This window comes from Stegostoma tigrinum, unplaced genomic scaffold (genome assembly GCF_030684315.1).
Source record: "Stegostoma tigrinum isolate sSteTig4 unplaced genomic scaffold, sSteTig4.hap1 scaffold_414, whole genome shotgun sequence".
Taxonomy (NCBI): Eukaryota; Metazoa; Chordata; class Chondrichthyes; order Orectolobiformes; family Stegostomatidae; genus Stegostoma; species Stegostoma tigrinum.
The window spans coordinates 30485-52637 of NW_026728342.1; the positions used below are offsets into that span (position 1 = coordinate 30485).

Genomic DNA, 22153 nt, shown 5'->3' on the forward strand with positions numbered 1-22153 from the left:
GACGAACAGAGTAGTGTTCTCTCGTTTACTACCGGTGCCACGAGATAGCGAGGCGAGGAACAGGGAGCGGGCGCAGCTTAACACGTGGCAGCGCAGCTGGTGTAGGAGGGAGGGCTTCAGTTATGTAGACAATTGGGATGCCTTCTGGGGAAGGTGGGACGTGTACAAGACGGACGGGTTGCATCTGAACTGGAAGGGGACCAATGTCCTGGGTGGAAGGTTTGCTCGAGTAGTTCGAGACGGTTTAAACTAGTATGGCAGGGGGTTGGGAACCTGAGCTGTATACCAGAGGGGAGAGTTGATGCAGGTGAGGCAGTAGCAAGAGGTAGACCAGCTAGTGGGAAGGATTTTCCTGGGAAGGAACCAAGGGATCAGTTCAAGTGTGTTTGCTTTAATGCAAGGAGTATCAGGAATAAAAGTGATGAACTTAGAGCATGAATCAGTACCTGGTGCTATGTTGTTGTGGCCATAACAGAGACATGGGTTTCTCAGGGGCAGGAATGGTTGCTGGATGTTCCAGGGTTTAGAACATTTAAAAAGAATAGGGAGGGGGGAGAAAGAGGAGGGAGTGTAGCACTACTAATCAGAGATGGTATCACAGCTACAGAAGCTTCCATTGTCGAAGAAGATCTGCCTACTGAGTCAGTATGGGTGGAAATTGGGAACAGCAAGGGAGTAGTCACCTCGTTAGGGGTTTACTACAGGCCCCCCAATAGCAGCAGGGAGATTGAAGAAAGCAGAGGTCGGCAGATTTTGGACAAGTGCGGACGTAGTCATGTTGTTGTCATGGGTGACTTTAACTTTCCCAATATTGATTGGAACTTCCTTCGAGCAGAAGATTTGAATGGAGCTGTTTTTGTAAGGTGTGTTCAGGAGGGTTTCCTAACTCAGTACGTTGACAGGCCGATGAGGGGAGAGGCCATTCTAGACTTGGTGCTCGGAAACGAGCCGGGGCAGGTATCAGATCTTGTGGTGGAGAGCATTTTGGTGATAGTGACCATAACTGCCTCACATTCTACAGAGCTATGGAGACGGAGAGGATTAGGCAAAATGGGAGGATATTTAATTGGGGAAGAGGAAACTATGATGCGATTGGACATGAGTTAGGAAGCATGGACTGGGAGCAGTTGTTGCATGGTAAAGGCCCTATAGACATGTGGAGATGGTTTAAGGAACAGTTGTTGCGAGTGAAGAATAAATATTTCCCTCTGAGACAGGCAAGAAGGGGTAAGATAAAGGAACCTTGGATGACGAGAGCGGTGGAGCTTCTAGTGAAAAGGAAGGAGGTAGCTTACATTAGGTGGAGGAAGCTAGGGGCAAGCTCAGCTCTAGAGGATTACAGGCAGGCGAGGAAAGAGCTCAAAAATGGTCTGAGGAGAGCCAGGAGGGGGCACGAGAAAGGCTTGGCAGAACGGATTAGGGAGAACACAAAGGCATTTTACACTTAGGTGAGGAATAAGAGAATGGTCAAAGAAAGAGTCGGGCCGATCAGGGATAGCATAGGGAACTTGTGTGTGTGGAGTCTGAGGAGGTAGGGGAAGCCCTAAATGAGTTTTTTGCTTCTGTCTTTACGAAAGAAACGAACTTTGTAGTGAATGAAACCTTTGAAGAGCAGGTGTGCTTGCTGGAATGGAGAGAGATAGAGGAAGCTGATGTGCTGAAAATTTTGTCAAACATTAAGATTGACAAGCCGCCAGGCCTGGACCAGATTTGTCCCCGGCTGCTTTGGGAAACGAGAAATGCAATTGCTTCGCCACTTGCGAAGATCTTTGCATCCTCGCTCTCCACTGGAGTCGTACCTGAGGACTAGAGAGAGGCAAATGTAATTCCTCTCTTCAAGAAAGGAAATAGGGAAATCCCCGGCAATTACAGACCAGTAAGTCTCATGTCTGTCATCTGCAAGGTGTTAGAAAGGATTCTGAGGGATAGGATTTAAGACCATCTGGAAGAGCATGTCTTGATTAAATGCAGTCAACACAGCTTTGTGAGGGGCAGGTCATGCCTCACAAACCTTATCGAGTTCTTTGAGGATGTGACTAGAAAAGTTGATGAGGGTCGAGCTGTGGATGTGGTGTATATGGACTTCAGCAAGGCATTTGATAAGGTTCCCCATGGTAGGCTCATTCAGAAGGTCAGGAGGAATGGGATACAGGGGAACGTACCTGTCTGGATACAGGACTTGGATGAGGGGATTGAAGGATGGGTCAGCAAGTTTGCAGACGACACGAAGGTCGGAGGTGTTGTTGACAGTATAGAGGGCTGTTGTAGGCTGCAGCGGGACATTGACAGGATGCAGAGATGGGCTGAGAGGTGGCAGATGGAGTTCAACCTGGATAAATGCGAGGTGATGCATTTTGGAAGGTCAAATTTGAAAGCTGAGTACAGGATTAAGGATAGGATTCTTGGCAGTGTGGAGGAACAGAGGGATCTTGGTGTGCAGATACATAGATCCCTGAAAATGGCCACCCAAGTGGACAGGGTTGTTAAGAAAGCATATGGTGTTTTGGCTTTGATTAGCAGGGGGATTGAGTTTAACAGTTGTGAGATCTTGTTGCAGCTCTATAAAACTTTGGTTGGACCGCACTTGGAATACTGCATCCAGTTCTGGTCACCCTATTGTAGGAAAGATATGGATGCTTTGGAGTGGGTTCAGGGGAGGTTTACCAGGATGCTGCTTGGACTGGAGGGCTTATCTGACGAAGAGAGTTTGACTGAGTTCGGACTTTGTTCATTGGAGAAAAGGAGGAGGAGGAAAGGGGACCTAATTGAGGTATACAAGATAATGAGAGGCATAGATAGAGTTGATAGCCAGAGACTATTTCCCAGGGCAGAAATGGCTAACACGAGGGGTCATAGTTTTAAGTTGGTTGGAGGAAAGTAAAGAGGGGATGTCAGAGGAGGGTTCTTTACACAGAGAGTTGTGAGAGCATGGAATGCGTTGCCAGCAGCAGTTGTGGAAGCAAGGTCATTGGGGACATGTAAGAGACTGCTGGACATGCATATGGTCACAGAAATTTGAGGGTGCATACATGAGGATCAATGGCCGGCACAACATCGTGGGCTGAAGGGCCTGTTCTGTGCTGTACTGTTGTCTGTTCTATGTTCTAACTTTGGATTGTTGGACTCAAAGCATTGGCTTTGTTTTCTCTTCACTGATGCTGCCAGGCCTGTTGAGTTTTTTTGTTTCATAATCAAGCTTCTGCTTTTGAACATTTCAGCCTCCTGGTCGTTCTTGGAACTGAATAGCCTTCCCACTTATTTTTATGTCATCTGCAAACCTGGCAATAGTATGTTTGCTTCAAGTATATAAGTCAGTAATATTTTGACAATAAGTATGGATCCAGCACTGATCCCTGTGGTACTCCATTAGTTACACCTCCCTTCAGCCCAACTAACACTTCCGCCATCTACGATCCGACCCCAGCACCCAAGACATTTTTCCATCCCCACCCTTGTCTGCCTTCCCGAGTGACTCCCTTGTCCACTGCACACTCCCCTCCAATCCCACCACACCCAGCACGTTCCCGTGCAAACGCAGGAAGTGCTACACTTGCTCCCACACCTCCTCCCTCACCCCCATCCAAGGCCCCAAGATGACTTTCCATATTAAGCAGATGCTCACCTGCACATCTGCCAATGTAGTATACTGTATCCACTGTACCCGGTGTAGCTTCCTCTACATTGGGGAAACCAAGCGGAGGCTTGGGAAGCGCTTTGCAGAACACCTCCACTCGGTTCGCAATTTCGTGAGAGAGAAAAAGTTTGAGAGGTGACTTCATTGAAACATATAAAATAATCAGAGAGTTGGAGCCTTTATCCTTTATCCGGCAAGCACGAGGGGGCATAGCTTTAAATTGAGGGGTGAAAGATACCGGACAGATGTCAGTGGTGGTTTCTTTACTCAGAGAGTAGTAAGGGAATGGTACGCTTTGCCTGCAACAGTAGTAGATTCACCAACTTTAGGTACATTTAAGTCGTCATTGGATAAGCATATGGACATACATGGAATAGTGTAGGTTAGATGGGCTTCAGATCAGTATGACAGGTCGGCACAACATCAAGGGCCGAACGGCCTGTACTGTGCTGTAATGTTCTCTGTTCTATAAACACGTACACCCCCCAGTTGCGAACCATTTTAACTCCCCCTCCCATTCCTTAGACGACATGTCCATCATGGGCGTCCTGCAGTGCCATAATGATGCCACCCGAAGGTTGCAGGAACAGCCACTCATATTCCGCTTGGGAACCCTACAGCCCAATGGTATGAATGTGGGCTGCATAAGTTTTAAAATCTCCCCCTCCCCCACTGCACCCCAAAACCAGCCCAGCTCATCCCCTCCCCCCACTGCATCCCAAAACCAGCCCAGCTCATCCCCGCCTACCTAACCTGTTCTTCCTCTCACCTAACCCCTCCTCCCACCTCAAGCCACACCTCCATTTACCACTTACTAACCTCATCCCGCCTCCTTGATCTGTCTGTCCTCCCTGGACTGACCTATCCCCTCTCCACCTCCCCACCTACACTCTCCTCTCCACCTATCTTCTCCTCTATCCATCTTCGGTCCGCCTCCCCCTCTCTCCCTATTTATTTCAGAACCCTCTCCCCATCCCCATCTCTGATGAACAGTGTCGGCCCAAAACTTCAGCTTTTGTGCTCCTAAGATGCTACTTGGCCTAGACAATAAAATATGAGGCTGGATGAACACAGCAGGCCCAGCAGCGTCTCAGGAGCACAAAAGCTGACGTTTCGGGCCTAGACCCTTCATCAGAGTTTATTATCTTGGATTCTCCAGCATCTGCAGTTCCCATTGTCACTGCTACTTGGCCTGTTGTGTTCATCCAGCTTCACACTTTGTTATCTTGGATTCTCCAGCATCTGCAGTTCCCATTATCTCTCCCTTCAGCCCAACTGCCTATTTTCTATTCTTTGACCAATTCTGAAAACATGCTAATATACTATCCCAAAATTATGTGTTTTTTTTCTCATATTAGGTAAACTTAGGGCGATATTTTTTCAAGTGCCATTTTAAAATCCAAACACAATACTTCTACTGGTTCTGTTTTATCCATCCTGTCTGTTACTTACTCAAAGAATTTTTAAAAAATTGTCAGGCACAATTTCCCCACCATGAAGCCATGCTGACTTTGCTTGATTATATTATCTACTTCCACAGTTATGGACTAGACCAAGTCCCCAACACATATGTATCAAGGAGATAACCTAGACTCCAACTTTTATTTAAAGACAAGTCTCGGGTGCTGTGTTCTAGATGTAAATCGATTAGGCACACCACTCAGATTTAAGCAAAACCACTTTCCCCCTAGTTAAAATGCAAACAAAAGAAAGAAGAATTGAGATTAGTTTAACTCTACTGGAAAACTTAATTGAATAATATATTACTTAACTACCAAACAACAACTGTTCCAATATAATAATATCCCATAAACACACCTTGGCAAAGACAAAGTCAGTAAAACAGATTGTCTCACATGATTCTGGTCACAGAAAGAGAACCCCTGCTTTTAGCTGTAACGCAGAGAGAGATGGGGAGATACGGAGAGAGATAACAGCTTCCACGGCCAACTTCAAACCTCAACAACTGTCGAAATCTAAACTAAAACCTTGGTTCTGTGGGAGCCTGACATGACCCATTCATACTGAGATAGTAAGAACTGCCGATGCTGGAGAATCTTGGATAACAAGGTGTAGAGCTGCATGAACACAACAGGCCAAGCAGCATCAGAGGAGCAGGAAAGCTGATGTTTTGGGTCGAGACCCTCCTTCGGAAGTTACCCATCCCCAAGGCCTCTCGAGCTGTTTATTGGTTTAGAGAAGAACACAAGCCAGGACAAAATACACCTCTTAAAGCCATAGTATTGCCAGACCACATGACCTGCTGTTGCATCTTTTATAACAGACTGCAATATTTTCCTAATGAGAGGTTGCCTATTTTTTGTCATCCTTCCTTTTCATATGAAGTTGTTACATTGGCAGTATTCCAATCTACTGCTTGAAATGTTCCAGATTCCCGGGATATTTGGAAGATTACTGCTAGTGCATCCAGTATCTCTGGAGCTACATCTTTTAATATCCTAGTGCAGGGTACATCAGGTCCAGGATACCTATTGACCTTTAGCCCCATTAGTTTCCCGAGCACCTTTTCTCTGGTGATATTTCCTGTCTGCTTTTTGTACCTTGTTAAGTAAGTAATTTTGAGATTGTATTTGTTTCTTTTGCTATGGAGACTCATATGAAGTAATTATTTGTCTCATTTGCCATTTCCTGATTCCCCATTATTATTTTTGCAGCCTCCATTCTTTAAGGGATCTGCGTTCTCTTTGACCTCTTCCTTCCTTTTCATTTGTTTAAATAAGCTCTTATTGTCGGTTTCTTTTCTATTTCTCGGCTTTGAAATCTTTCCTTATTTCTGGTTTCCCACTAACCTTGGGCACTGACTGTTGAATTGGCAGAACATTGGAGAGAATGCTGAGGATATGGAAGTTTTGGTCTGGTGAATAGTACTCGACATGGTGCTGTTGCCCCCACTCCTGCTCAGGTGTCTCCCAGTTGAAATGCCAAATGGGACCCTGCCCATGCTCTTCACAGCTGCCCTGCAGCATTAAATGGCTGGAGGCAGGACATGGGGCGCCCTCTTGGATGGAAGTTCTACCTTGTAGAACTCCTGGCCACTTAGAGCCCAGAAGAGTCTGAAGTTGCTGATGGCTGGATGGCAGGTCCCGGACTAGAGGTGCGGAGTGGTCGAGGGTTGTTCGGGGTTGTTGAAACGTTGGATGAGAGTTTAAGGGCGTGAAGTGCCTTGGATCAGGCCAAGGGGCCTGTGGATGAGGATCCCCTACCAACTCAGTTTTTCGAGGCTGGATTGTGCATGTAAAGCTGACTGCCTTCCTGATTGACATCTATCTCCTTACGCAATAGAGGGGATCCCTTAAATTGCCATCAATTAGTCTCAGGAGGTCAAAGGATAGGCAGGCTGCTTGACAGTTCCCCAGAACTTCCACACATGTACACACAGTGCCCTCCAGATTTTATGTGTTTCTTCCCACTTTCGTATCTGTGGGATGGGGCTTTATAATGTAGCTCATGCAGTGCTAAAACAAAGAAGTTATCCTGAACCTTGAAATAGGACTGGAATGATACACCCAAATCTGGTGACTAAACTTAAAGAGTAATAATTTTGGTAATATTGAGTAATAATGATGAAATTTACCCAACTTGTTTTAAGAATGTGACATTTTATCAACAAATTTAACTAATGCTATTTTCATTGGAGTACAGGGGATTAATAAGTAGTGAATGGAGACATAAAGGATTATGATTGGTTGGGATAAGATAAACGTGGAAAGTCTGTGTTCCCATGGCTGATGGATGATGTTACAAGGAGAATGGAATACATTGATGTTTTGGGGAAAAGATGTAGGGGGATGTTAGGAGGAATTTTTTTCAAGCAGTGAAGGTTCATGGGCCAGGATCTTGCTGCCTGTGGAAGGGTTAGAAGCCGAGAAAATAAATGATTTCAGTCACATGAATGCATATCTCTGGGAGCTTCGTTCCTCATATTGCCATTAGATTTTATTTATGGAGGTTCTGTTATATTTAGAGTGGTTTGACTGGCATTCGATGTTTTGACAAAGTTTGCCAGATTTTGTTGGCATCATGTGAACTAACATTGAATTGATACTTGCTTAACTACTAATTATTTTTGGTAGACGCTGTAGAACATACCATATGTATGACAAAATAGCAAAATTACAAGAGAAATCTAGTTCAAAACCGAGGTAACAGAGCACCTTTTTAAAATTAACAAGAACATATAATTAACACACTTAATAGCTGTGGCATAGTGTGATTTAAAAGAATGCTGATGACCAGAAGTGAAATAAGGGTTGTAAGATCCACTATTTGAAACGGAGAAAGAGCCAATTAGATTGTACTTTGGATTTGGATGTAGTGAGAATGAACATCGCTTGAAAAAGATGGATGTTTCAGGTTAAATTGTTCTGAGTCCTGCTTCATAAATACAAAGGAGGGCTTCATGACATACAAAGCTACTGTTCCTCCACCATTGTTCTGCAGGAATTACTGAACCAAACAACAGTATATGACCAGCATCACTGACGGTTCCCTCGTTGGATTTGACATGTTGCATTTGAGAAGGAAATGGCCTGTTTCCATCATTCCAGAGTACTTTTGTGAATCCTTGTATTTATTTCTGGGCCAAATACAGGAATTAATTTTATTTAATAGCTCCAATAAGTTAAAACTGTAATCGAAGTTAGTTTTCTTCCTCCTTTGTCGTGTATCTGTTGGAGTTGCACACAGCACAACGCGTCTTGGCTCAACACAAATTGACACAAAATGAGCAACTTCTAAATGTGACTGAAGTAATCAACCGTTTAATGACCATTTATGATGGTTTGGAACAAAATCACAAGGACTTGGTCAACGTGCCACTCTGTGTCGAAATGTGTCTGAACTAGCTGCTGAACGTCTTTGATACCTATGTATGATTTACACTTTAATGTAGTAAGTTTAGATTGTCCTAAGGTGCACTAAACTGCATGCGACATATTGGATTTTGATATGTACAGGATCAGTTAAGTAAATGTGAAGATTGTCGACTGATTAAAATCAATCCGAGTATTGTTGACATAAGGTTTCAGTATGTTCTAGTTTCATTTCAGTTCAACAGATAAAGTAGTTGACAGTTTTAGCGACTTTTGTTTTAAATCAATAAAATTGAAACTGATATACTTTTGATTCCATTTGGTCAGATCTGCCCAGGATCATGTAGACATCTTGACATTCTGATTGTAATGCTCTTCACGGTGACAAATGTTAGTGCTAGAGAATGACGTGTATAAAATACACAATATGAACATCATCCAGTTAATGTCAAGGAATAAACGGCCAGATGTAGAATAAATTTTCATATGACCCTCAATCTCATAGAGTCATACAGCATAGAAACACCATATCTATGCCTACCAACAAACACCAAGCTGCACTAATCTCATTTGTCAACACTTGGTCCAGAGCCTACTTTGACCTAGCATTTTAAATGCTCATCCCAGATGCTTTTTAAATGTTGAGAATACCTGCATCAAAAACCCTCTCAGGCAGTGTGCTCCATATGTCTGCCACTTTTTAGATGAAAAAGCTTTTCCTCAGACTTCCTCCAAAGCATTTAATCCTCACCTTAAACTTGTGCCATCTGGTCTTAGACACATGTGCCATGGGGAATGGATTCTCACCATGTATTCTGCCCGTGCCTGTCATAATTTTCTATGCGTCAATCAGATCCCCACCCACACCTCCGCCTCCTCTGCTCCAAGGAAAACAAACCCAGCATACCAGTCTATCTCATAACTGAGACTTTTTAACCTAGCCAGTATCTTGAAGAGCATTAACTGTGCCATTGTGGTATTTTCCAGGCTAATTGTCCTTCAGCTTATCTCAGTCAGATTGTTTAGTAAACTCCATTCCGGAATAATGTTATGCACTTCACTTGGAAATGTATTAAGACTGTGACAGTATATTGGGGAATCCTTGCAAGCGGAGAGAATTTTATTTTCCTTCAGTCCAAGCTGGATATAATTCTAGGACTTGGAGATGAAAGTCCGGGGTTAATCTTTCGGTGTCCTTCTCTGCACCCGACATGACCTCCAATTTTTCATTTGTATAAAGTTGAGCTTTGTCTGCATGAGATGTGTTCCAATATTAAATCATTTTTGCGACTGTCAATTTTGACATTCTTCATTTGGTGAGTACCCGTCATATTGATTGCAGCTCAAGTTCCTTCTGGATGTCAAAACCAAAATGTTTCATTTTGCAGTAAAATTGCAGACATTGAGCAGAAATTCGCGCTAGGGAGCACAAAAAGGCATAGATTATTTCTCAGTACCACCCTCATTAATAATTATTCCCTTTTTCTACCTGCCAGACAGGAACTAGATGCTGAGAATTACCGAAATGAAATTCAGAGTGGGTGTGTGGTGCTTCCACATTGCTCAATGCTCCTCTGGATCCCCAACTTGGACACTAGTCACCAGCATCTCCAGCCACACCCATCAGTAGCACCCCATGTCCACAGTTTTGACATGTGGCATGTTCCAGCCTCAGCACATCATGGCACATCTCAGATCTGCTTTCAGTACTCTTCTGTACTTCATTGCTGAATTTTGGATTGCAGCAGCCCCCCTCATTGCAGTGCTGCTGCCAGGGCACTTTTATATGCAGGAACAGGCACCCATTCGTGTATTGGGCCACGTTACACATCAGGACACCTTGCTTGAGCTCTCCACTCTCATTTTGTCCCCGCATGAATGCTAACAGCTCCTCTGCCTTGTCTTCATTTGCCTTGTCTTTTTATGGGTTGCCCCCTCTGCCACATCTCACAGACTCATAATGCTAGTATATTGATTAACTTTTTGGCATCGAGACCAAGCCAGACAGCTTGTCATGTTTGTCAGCAGTCATCAATCAAAGGAGTGGATGTGTTGCCGTTCAGCACCGTGATATGTTGATCTCACACCTGCAGCATGTGCCAGCTGCAGAAGCACAGAATGCGTTGCATTGTCTCCAACCTCATGGTCATGCTTCATGTTCTGAGGGGAATGGTCTCCAGTCAAGGGAGGCAGTTTCAGGCAGCAGATCTAGCTAACTCCAGGGCATTGTCTGATATCACTCGAGGGGCTTGGATGCAATCAGTTGGCTGCTCAGAATGATCATGGTCAGGACACTATCCTCATAGGTTGTGAGAAGTCAAACGTTAGACACCTCACTACCTGTGTTGGCTCTTTCTGCCCTACTGTGGGCTGTTTTTCCTGGAATGAAACAAAGGGAGGGATTGAGTGAGATGAAATGAGCTGGTGCATTTGTTAGTGCTCATGTATGTTTGGGAAGGGAGGTGAGGTCTCCTGGGTGAGAGCAAGAGGCACAGAGAACATACAGGAATAATAGCCTTGGGGCCTCAAGTAGACGAGAGCAAGCGAAGACAGACATTGAATGCTTTGGTGAGAATGGTATTACATGAGCTGTGCTGAAGGGTGGTGCAGAATTAGAGAGAGTGTGAATGTGAGGTAGCACAGAACAATGAGGCTCTTCTTCTGTTGGAGCAGGGGTCACTGATCTTGCAGCAATGTTGGATGGTTCTTTTGGTGGTTGAGACTGCATTGACACTGGACAGCCTCAGATGAGTCTGGCCGAGTCTTGTGTCATGGCCTCCTGTGCTTGTCCTTGGGAAAGAGGACAGTTCTGCACTGCACCAATCCATCCACCAGGACTTCCAGGTCCCTAACTGTAAAATAAGGTGCTAATTTCCCCTTTCCTACCCTGTCTGGGACAAATGCTATGAACTGTACAAGGCAGTTCTGGATTCTGAGCATTTTACTGGTTCACAATAGCCTTTAAACATGGCACTAGTGCCAGTAATACCAGGATGGTCCAGTTACGATGAGTAGGAGAACTAACTAGCATCGGCTGAGAGAGGCACAATAGGAGCATTGTTGCCAGTTATTGAATAGGTTTGCCACAACAGCGTGAGAAAATCTGTTCGGTCTTTTGGAGAGCTACTGTCCTTGCAGTGCAATAAAAATGACACTGAACTGATTCATTCCAGTGTTTTAGACCTGAAGATTTAAGAACAGAATTAGACCATTCAGCCCATTGAGTGGGATCAATCATTCTCAATCCCATTCTCCTGTGTCCATACTAAGCAAGAACATATCTATCTACGCCTGAAATCAACTCTGACTTGGCCTTCACAGGTTTCTGCATCAACGAGTTCCACAGATTCACAACTTTCTGACTGAAGAAATTCCTCCTCATCTCCATCCTGAAGGGTAGTCCCTTTGACTCTGAGGCTGTGCCCCCAGGTCCTGGTCTCTCCTACTCGTGGAAACATCATCTCCATGACCACTCTATCCAGGCCTGAATTACCTTCAGTGTGACCCCCTTCATCCTTCTAAACTCCATCGAGTACAGACCCAGAGTTCTCAGCCATTCCTCACATGACAGTCCCTTCATCGCCAGGATTATGTTTGAGAACCTCCTCTAGACCCTGACAAAGGCCCGCACATCCTTCCTTAGACAGATGGCCAAAAACTGCTCTTAATATTCCAAATGCAATATGACCAGAGCCTTACACAGCCTCAGCAATACATCTCTGCTCTTGTATTTTTGCCGTATGGAAATGAATGCTGACATTGCATTTGCCTTCCCAACTGCCAACTGAACCTGCATGTTAAAAGAATCCTGAACTGGGGCATCTTTGTGCTTCAGATTTCTGAAGCCTTTCCCCATTTCGAAAATAGCCTATGCCTGTACTGCCACTTCTCTACAGACTCTCTGTGACCTCCCCACTTCCTCAACACTACTTGCCTCAAGTTGATGAGGGTCGAGCTGTGGATGTGGTGTATATGGACTTCAGTAAGGCATTTGATAAGGTTCCCCATGGTAGGCTCATTCAGAAGGTCAGGAGGAATGGGATACAGGGGAACTTAGCTGCTTGGATACAGAATTGGCTGGCCAACAGAAGACAGCGAGTGGTAGTAGAAGGAAAATATTCTGCCTGGAAGTCAGTGGTGAGTGGAGTTCCACAGGGCTCTGTCCTTGGGCCTCTACTGTTTGTAATTTTTATTAATGACTTGGACGAGGGGATTGAAGGATGGGTCAGCAAGTTTGCAGACGACACAAAGGTCGGCGGTGTCGTTGACAGTGTAGAGGGCTGTTGTAGGCTGCAGCGGGACATTGACAGGATGCAGAGATGGGCTGAGAGGTGGCAGATGGAGTTCAACCTGGATAAATGCGAGGTGATGCATTTTGGAAGGTCGAATTTGAAAGCTGAGTACAGGATTAAGGATAGGATTCTTGGCAGCGTGGAGGAACAGAGGGATCTTGGTGTGCAGATACATAGATCCCTTAAAATGGCCACCCAAGTGGACAGGGTTGTTAAGAAAGCATATGGTGTTTTGGCTTTCATTAACAGGGGGATTGAGTTTAAGAGTCGTGAGATCTTGTTGCAGCTCTATAAAACTTTGGTTAGACCGCACTTGGAATACTGCATCCAGTTCTGGGCGCCCTATTATAGGAAAGATGTGGATGCTTTGGAGAGGGTTCAGAGGAGGTTTACCAGGATGCTGCCTGGACTGGAGGGCTTATCTTATGAAGAGAGGTTGACTGAGCTCGGTCTCTTTTCATTGGAGAAAAGGAGGAGGAGAGGGGACCTAATTGAGGTATACAAGATAATGAGAGGCATAGATAGAGTTGATAGCCAGAGACTATTTCCCAGGGCAGAAATGGCTAGCACGAGGGGTCATAGTTTTAAGCTGTTTGGAGGAAAGTATAGAGGGGATGTCAGAGGCAGGTTCTTTACGCAGAGAGTTGTGGGAGCATGGAATGCGTTGCCAGCAGCAGTTGTGGAAGCAAGGTCATTGGGGTCATTTGAGAGACTGCTGGACATGTATATGGTCACAGAAATTTGAGGGTGCATACATGAGGATCAATGGTCGGCACAACATTGTGGGCTGAAGGGCCTGTTCTGTGCTGTACTGTTCTATGTTCTATGTTCTATGTTCTATGTTCTACTTGCCTCTCCACCTATCGAAATGTCATCTGCAAACTTAGCAACAACCCCCTGTGGACAACAATACCATTAGTTCCTTTGTCCAGATTGCTAATGTATAACGTGAATGGCTGTAGTCTGAACTCTGATGACTGTGGAACTCCTGTAGTTGCTGGCTGCCATCCTGCAAAAGACCCTTTTATTGCCACTCTCTGCATTCTGCCAGTTAGCCGATCCTCTATCCATGCCAGTACCTACTCCCTAACACCATAAGCTCATTTTTTTTATTTTGAAGCGTCCTGTGTGGCACCTTGTCAAAGGCTTTCTGAAAATCCAAACAGATAAAGTTCAATGGCTCTCTTTTGTTTTTACTCACTGGTTACATTCTCAAAGAATCTAACAGAGACCTTCCCTTGACAAAGTTGTGTTTTCTCAGCCCAATTTAACATGTAGTTCCAAGTATTACCATGTCCTTCCAAGTACTCTCCGATCTCATCCTTAATAATGGATTCTAAAATCTGACCTAATGACAGGCTAACAGGTTTTTCTCGTCTTTTAATTTCTTGTCTTTTGCCTCCCTCCATTTTAAACAGGGGTGTTATATTTGCCATTTTGTACTCCTTTGGGACCCACCCTGACTCCAGTAATTCCTGAAAGATCATCAATACCTGCATGGTCTTCTTACTTATCTCCTTCAGAACTCTGGGGGGCAGTCCATCTGGTCCATGTAATTTACCATCTTCTCGGAATTATAGAATTCCTACAGAGCGGAAAGAGGCCATTGGGTCTGCACCATCTCCGTCAAGAACATCCCACCAAGACCCAGCCCTGTACTGTGTCCCGGCAAGCTCACATTTGCCATGGCTGATCCACCTTGCCTGCACATCTTTGGACTGTGGATGGAAATCAGAGCACCTGGCGGAGACCCGTGCGGACATGGGGAGAATGTACAAATTCCACACAGACCCTTCAGCTTCCCCTGTACCTTCTCCTTAGTGATGGCCACCGCACTCACTTCTGCTTCAGACTCCCTTAAAGTTCTACTACTGGTGCCTTCCAACCTCAAGACTGATGCAAAATACTTGTTCAGTTCCTCTGCCATTTCTTTGTTCCCCAACACTACTTATTTGGCCCCTCTTGAAATTTTCTTTGGATTTACAGGGGTGTTTTACGATAACAATATCTACTTTATTGTGTTGACAAATGGATTGTTGAGATGATCACAGAAACAATAAGCAAAATTCATCAGTACTCTCAATTAACAATCATATATATATTAATATCACAATCAATGCATTTCCATCAGGTAAGCACGTAACTGGATCTTTCTAACCCGGCAGTTTTCACTTTTCATTTCTCAGATTTCACTCTCAGACAGAACAGTTGATGTAGTCACACTGTTCGTTAAAAATAGCATCCACTGTATTTTTCCCCATGTTGTAGCTCGTGGATTTGTGTAACCTTCATGTATAGAATCTGTGTTCGTTTTCAAGGAATTTATTACTTTCGTGATTTCAGGTGTTACATTCAGAAGGGTACCATGCTGCAATTCGAGCCTGCTGTTTCCAGAGTAATCCCAATGTGGAAGATTTTAAAAAGTATGTAAATTTCCCTAATTTACCTGTCTTTTAGATCCAAACTGATGAAGACCACGGTCCAGGTTTCTGTTCTTAACAAGAATGCCTATTTATTGCAAATGCATGGATTCTCACTACAGACAGATATTTACAAAGATTGGACACATATATGTACAAATTAAAACTGTAAGGCCCCTGTAAACTCATCTTCCTGCAGACAAACTTCGAGGGGAGAAGGATAAAACATGGATATTATAGGTGGAAAAAAATTCTAAGTCAGCTGTTCAGTGGTCCCTGTTCACAGGATTTGCGAAGATGATCTTGAGGATATAAAACAAATGAATAAATATCCCAGATTGACTTATTATCTATTAAAACCTGTGTTGATGATATGGCATTGCTATGATCATAAAGTAGAACATTGTCCAAGTTCCTGTGAGCATTACCGTAGTTTTCATTTGTATTCTCCATGTCGGGAACATAGTTAATTTGTACTTTACTGACTAAGTGACCTTTGCTCATCTACAGTTCAGTTGCAAACAGGCAATATTTTATTATTCTAATTTCATAACTTTGGTTTGGAATTTTGTCATGGGAAATGTATTTCACTTATGCTCCTCTGCGTAATTGTAGCCAATCCTCCATTGGCAAAGAAGCACACAACTACAGCAGTTAATAAAAGAAAGAACTGCATTTATGTAGCATATTTTATGGTCTCCGGTATAAAAAGTACTTTATAGGCAGCTAAACTACTTTTGAAATGTCGTCACTGATGTAGCATAAGAAAACATGTCGTATTTAAAATAGTCAGAAGTAAAGAAAATGAAATAATAAAGAAATAGTAAATAGTAAAATGAATATGAAATTATGAATGTAAAGAAATATAAAATCTTCAGCCCCTTGCGAGTGGAGACATAGAATCAGGAGATGCAGAGTCAGTATGGAGCCTACCAGGGAGGAGGCAATTCTGGATCTGGTGTTGGGCAACGAACTGGATTTGATCAGGGACCTCGAAGTAAGGAAGCCATTAGAGGTAGTGATGATAATATGATAAGTTTTAATCAGCAATTTGAGACGGAGAAGGGAGAATCGGAAGTGTCAGTATTGTAGTTGAACAAAGGGAACTATGGAGCGATGAGGGAGGAGCTGTCTAAAGTTCAATGGTTCAATACCGTAGCAGGGATGGCAGTGGAACAACAATGGCAGGTATTTCTGGATATAATGCACAAGGTGTAGGATCAGTTCATTCCAAAGAGCAAGAAAGATCCTAAGGGGAGGCAGGGACGGCCATGGCTGACGAGGGAAGTTAAGGACTCTATAAAGATAAAAGAGAAGTATAACATAGCAAAGATGAGTGGGAAGCCGGAGGACTGGGAAGGTTTTCAAGAGCAAAAGAAGTTGACTAAAAAGGCAATACGCAGAGAAAAAAATGAGGTACAAAGGAAAACTGACCAAAAATATTAAGGAGGATAGTAAGGATAACAAAGTGTGGAGCTGGATGAACACAGCAGGCCAAGCAGCATCTCAGGAGCACAAAAGCTGATGTTTCGGGCCTCGATGAAGGGTCTAGGCCCGAAACATCAGCTTTTGTGCTCCTGAGATGCTGCTTGGCCTGCTGTGTTCATCCAGCTCCACACTTTGTTATCTTGGATTCTTCAGCATCTGCAGTTCCCATTATCAAGGAGGATAGAAAAAGGTATGTGAAAAAAAAATGGTTAAGACTAGAATTGGGCCCTTGAAGACAGAAAAGAGTGAATTTATTATGGGGATCAAGGAAATAGCAGAAGAGTTGAATAGGTACTTTGGATCTGTCTTCACTAGGGAAGACACAAGCAATCTCCCAGATGTAATGGTGGCTGAAGGACGTAGGGTAATGGATGAACTGAAGGGTATTTATATTCATCAGGAAATGGTGTTGGGTCTGAAGGCTGCTAAGTCCCCGGTACCTGATGGTCTGCATCCCAGGGGACTTAAGGAGGTGGCTCTAGAAATCGTGAACGGATTGGTAATCATTTTCCCATGTTCTACAGATTCAGGATCAGTTCCTGCAGGTTGGAGGGTGGCTAATGTTGTCCCACTTTTCAAGAAAGGAGGGAGAGACAAAACAGGAAATTATAGACCGGTTAGCCTGACGTCAGTGGTGGGAACGATGCTGGAGTGAATTATAAAAGATGAAATTACAACTCATTTGGATAGCCGTAACAGGATAGGTCAGAGCCAGCATGGATTTACGAAGGGGAAATTGCGCTTGACTAATCTTCTGGAATTTTTTGAGGATGTAACTGTGAAGATGGACAAGCGAGAACCAGTGGATGGAGTGGACCAGGACTTTCAGAAAGCCTTTGATAAATTTCCACAGAGGAGATTAGTGAGCAAAATTAGGGCACATGTTATTGGGGGCAAAATACTGAGTTGGATTGAAAATTGGCTGTCTGACAGGAAGCAGAGAGTAGTGATAAACGGGTCCCTTTGGGAATGGCAGGCGGTGACCAGTGGGGTACCACAAGGTTCGGTGCTGGGACTGCAGCTGTTTACAATATACATTAATGATATAGATGAAGGCACTAAAAGTAATATTAGCAGATTTGTCAATGACACAAAGCTGGGCGGCAGTGTGAAATGTGAGGAGGATGTTATGAGAATACAGGGTGACTTGGACAGGCGAGGTGAGTGGACGGATGCATGGCAGATGCAGTTTAATGTGGACAAATGTGTGGTTATCCACCTTGGTGGAAAGAACAGGAAGGCAGATAACTATCAAAATGGAGTCAAGTTAGGTAAAGGGGAAGTACAACGAGATCTAGGTGTTCTTGTACAGAAGTCAATGAAAACAAGCACGCAGGTACAGCAGGCAGTGAAGAAAGCTCATGGCATGCTGGCATTCATAACAAGAGGAATTGAGTATCGGAGCAAAGAGGTCCTTCTGCAGCTGTACAGGGCCCTGGCTTACAAGGATGAGAGGGGGTCTGATTGAGATGTATAAGATTATTAAAGGATTGGACACTCTGGAGGCAGGAACCATGTTTCCGCTGACGGGTGAGTCCAGAACCAGAGGACACAGTTTAAAAATAAGGAGTAGGGCATTTAGAACAGAGTTGAGAAAAAAACTTCTTCACCCAGAGAGCGGTGGATGTATGGAATGCTCAGCCCCAGAAGGCAATAGAGGCACAAGTCTCTGGATCGTTTCAAGAAAGAGATGGATAGAGCTCTTAAAGATAATGGAATCAAGGGTTATGGGGATAAGGCAAGAACAGGATACTGATTGTGGATGATCAGCCATGATTATAATGAATGGTGGTGCTGGCTCGAAGGGCTGAATGGCCTACTTCTGCACCTGTTGTCTACTGTAAAAGTTAATTGTATAAGATTGATTCAGACGGTCCCATATTTCTGGTGTTGGCAGCTTGTTCAGATAGGGAAAAGAACATGGTTGATCTTGATGAAGGGCCTAGGCCCGAAACGTCAGCTTTTGTGCTCCTGAGATGCTGCTTGGCCTGCTGTGTTCATCCAGCCTCACATTTTATTATCTTGGAATCTCCAGCATCTGCAGTTCCCATTATCTCTGGTTGATCTTGATTCTGCTCCTGTTTGTGACACAGTAGCCTCTTCGAGCAACAATTCTTGAATGTTGATGGGACATTGAAACGCAGGTAGATTATCGTGATCACTTGTTGAAAATGGATAGCAGCTAGTAGTTCTCTTTGCTCTCAACCAGTGACCAGTAGGCAATGGTCAAACAGTACGTAACCCAGAGGCCACAAGCCCCCCTGAGACATGATGTCAGTTGAGTCTCGTGAATAACTACCCGCTCATGGACTGTCTGCCGATAAAGCATGGTATTAAATCTCACATACTCTGCTCTCAACCATTTTAATCGAAGTATTTATCACTCGTTGTATAGAAACAGATCACACAAACTGAAATGGCATATGCGCAAATACCAACATAGAAGTTCTATATAGTAGCATTTTGTTTAAAGTTGTATTTATAAAATGAAAGGGTGAAATATTAATTTTCACAAATCATATTAAGGTGCTATAGAAATCTATGGAAGTGAGAAATTTGTTTTTTGATTCAATACATGTCTGACAAATGACAATTCAAAGAGATCTTTGTTTCAGCTGGAGTGGGTTGCGGAGTCGGTCTCATTCGGGGCATTTAAGTGACTATTAGACAGGCATATGGATGGTAATATAAGATAGGGGTGGAGGTTTGATAGACCTGAGGTTTCGGGTAAAAGTTCGGCACAACATCGTGGGCTGAAGGGCCTGTACTGTTCGATGTTCTATGTATCTTATGCTGTATTCAAATCAGTAAAGTGAGTCAGTGACATTCTGCAATTTCCTTTTCCAGGGGTTGGAGTCGAAGAATCAGAGTGCTTTCTTTGAAAATTGTCTTGATCTGTCCATCCAAGCGTCAACTGGAGGAAAAATACAAGTGTCAGTACTAAATCTATCATTGCTGATACACTTGTAAACTGTAGGTTTAACTGGAGGTAAACTTTGTTTAATAAACTAGCACACTCAATAAACTGACAAAAATTACATACCAGATGTTTACTGTCTTCTCATAATCTCTGTGATGTCTGGTGAGGGTGCAAGTGAGAAGGCTCTCTGCCAGTAAGTTTTAGTTCACGCAAAGTTGCATCATTACTGAAGTTATTTATGCTGTAAATGAAGGAGAACAGTGATGTGTATATCCTGTGCATTATGTTCCTATTATCGAGTGTGTGTTTTTTGTGTGTGTGGACCTATTGATCAACTGGAATTTTTGATTATTCAGCACATTCCTGGGACCACAGGTGCTGTTTAACAAAAGGTTTGCTGTATTAGTATATTTCTGTATTTAGTCACTGCCACGATGAGTGTTAAATCATAACTTGGTCTGTGCAGAATGTGCACAGTGCATTCCTGCAAGATAAATGATGCGCTACATATGTATGATGCTATTGTTTCTCAAAGACACTAGCCTCAGCAGCTGTTTTTGTTCCCAATCATGTTTTCATCATTAGAATACTGGGAAAAATATTCAGAAGTGTGGTATGACTCTACTGCTCACTTGCAGCAGTGATAACACTTAATGTGAGGTCATGTTTTTGCCCATTTGTTGTTCTGTTGGTCAGCAATGTAACTCACAAACTAATGGGCATATTTCATTGAAAACTGATACATATGAGTATGGTCCAAGGAAGAACTGATTAGTTCTTGACAGATCTAGATTTATTTCTCTATTTTCTAAAGCATCTGTTAAAATTGGTAGGAACGGCAAATGATCATCTTTCTGGAATATTGTTGATTGATTTAGAATGTTGTGGATTGTGTCAGCCCTGATAGTAGAATTTGTCATAACTATCAAAATATGAGCAGATTTTTGAGAGCAGATTATCAAATTGGCCTGAAGCTTTCTCAGTGAGATGGAAGCTTTTAATAAAAGGATTTATTTTGTCGGCCTTGCATTTACAAAGAATCAGTCAAGTGGAGAAATGCCTCAAAGAAAAGCTGTGTAATTATAGACTCATGGATGTTTGGTGCACAGGAGGAGGCCGTGCGGTCCGTAGTTCCTGCACTGCTCAACAAAGCTCTGTCTACATTGAACTCACATGGCATTGATTTCCGTTTTGATTGTTTGGCCCATAGCCCTGGAGCCTACGGCAACACAAGTGAACATCTAAATACTGCTTAAATATTCAGACACTTTCTGAATCAGTCACACTTTCAGTCAGTGAGCTCAGGACTCCCACCACACTGGGAAAATAGGTTCTCCTCAGCTCCCCTCTTAGCTTTCTACCTGTGAACTTCAATCTGTGCCCCCTGTTTATTGACATGTCTACGAATGGAAAAAGCAACTTCCAGTTAACCTTTCCATGTCCTTCAAAATCTTAAACACCTTCACCATGTCCCCTAGTCTGCTCCAATCTTGGCATCGGTCAGATGGGCAGGTCAGTGGCGGATTGATGTAGCCTGAAGAAGGAATAAGATGAGAGTACTTAACGTGGCAAAGCCTGTCGTGCCCGATGGAGGTCAGCAATGGCAGTCAGCAGAGAAGTCCACCGGCAAGGATGGGCGGGCCCTAGCCCAACGCAGGGGAATACAAACCGTCACGGGGGAAGCCTCGTTCAGAGTGTCTGCAAATTCGTGGCTTAAGAAAGGACTGTAATGTTTGACTTTTTAAACTTTTGTTTTTATTTTTCTACTGTTATACTAAGAAGACTGTCGTGCTGAACTTTTTAACTTATTCATTTATTTTTCTAACATAGAACGTGGAACGGTACAGCGCAGTACAGGCCCTTCGGCCCACGATGTTGTATCAAACTTTTACCCTCATCCTAAGGTCTATCTAATCGCCACCCCTACCTTATATTGTCATCCATTTGCTTGTCTAATAGCCAATTAAATGCCCCTAATGAGGCTGACTTCACTACCCTCTCCGGCATTGCATTCCACTCCCCTACGACTCTGAGTAAAGAAGGATGGATACCTTTTCTACTTCTGCAACTAAAATTTCATACCAAGGTACTTTGTCCCTGAGATGACACCGTCTGAGGTGACATTGTACTCTTGTACCGTGTATTGAATACATGTGATAATAAAACCTAAATCTAAATCTAATGCATAGCAGGACACTGGGAAGCTTAGAGGAGAAAAGGGATGCTGGGGTGCTTGTTCATAAATTCCTGAAGGGGTCAGGACAGGCTAGTAAGGGTTGTTACAAAGACATATGGGACATCTCCCTTTATCAGTCGTGGCGTAGATTCTAAGAATGGGGAGGTCACTTTGGAGCTGTTTAAAAGTTTGTTTCGGCCACAGCTGGAGTCGTGTGTGGCGTTTTGGTCACCACCCATTAGGCCTTGTTAGCCCTCCAGAGTTCGTTAGCCCACATTTTTCCTGGTTGAGTTCCAATTGCTGTGCCCAGCTGACCAGTCAGTTGATCTCCTCCTGAAGTTTATTCATCCTGCCTGTCAACCAATTTTAGATCCAGTGTGCCACTTTGCCT

The 22153-nt window shown here is 43.6% G+C and overlaps 1 long non-coding RNA gene across 1 annotated transcript in view; it reads left to right on the forward strand.

Moving 5' to 3' along the window:
* Positions 1-19960, forward strand: part of LOC132208479 (uncharacterized) — a 35337-nt gene extending 15377 nt beyond the window's left edge. The window contains exons 2-3 of the long non-coding RNA XR_009444593.1: positions 15102-15181; positions 19514-19960. This is a non-coding gene — a long non-coding RNA (uncharacterized LOC132208479). The remainder of the gene's footprint in view (positions 1-15101; positions 15182-19513) is intronic.
* Positions 19961-22153: the final 2193 nt, after the last annotated feature.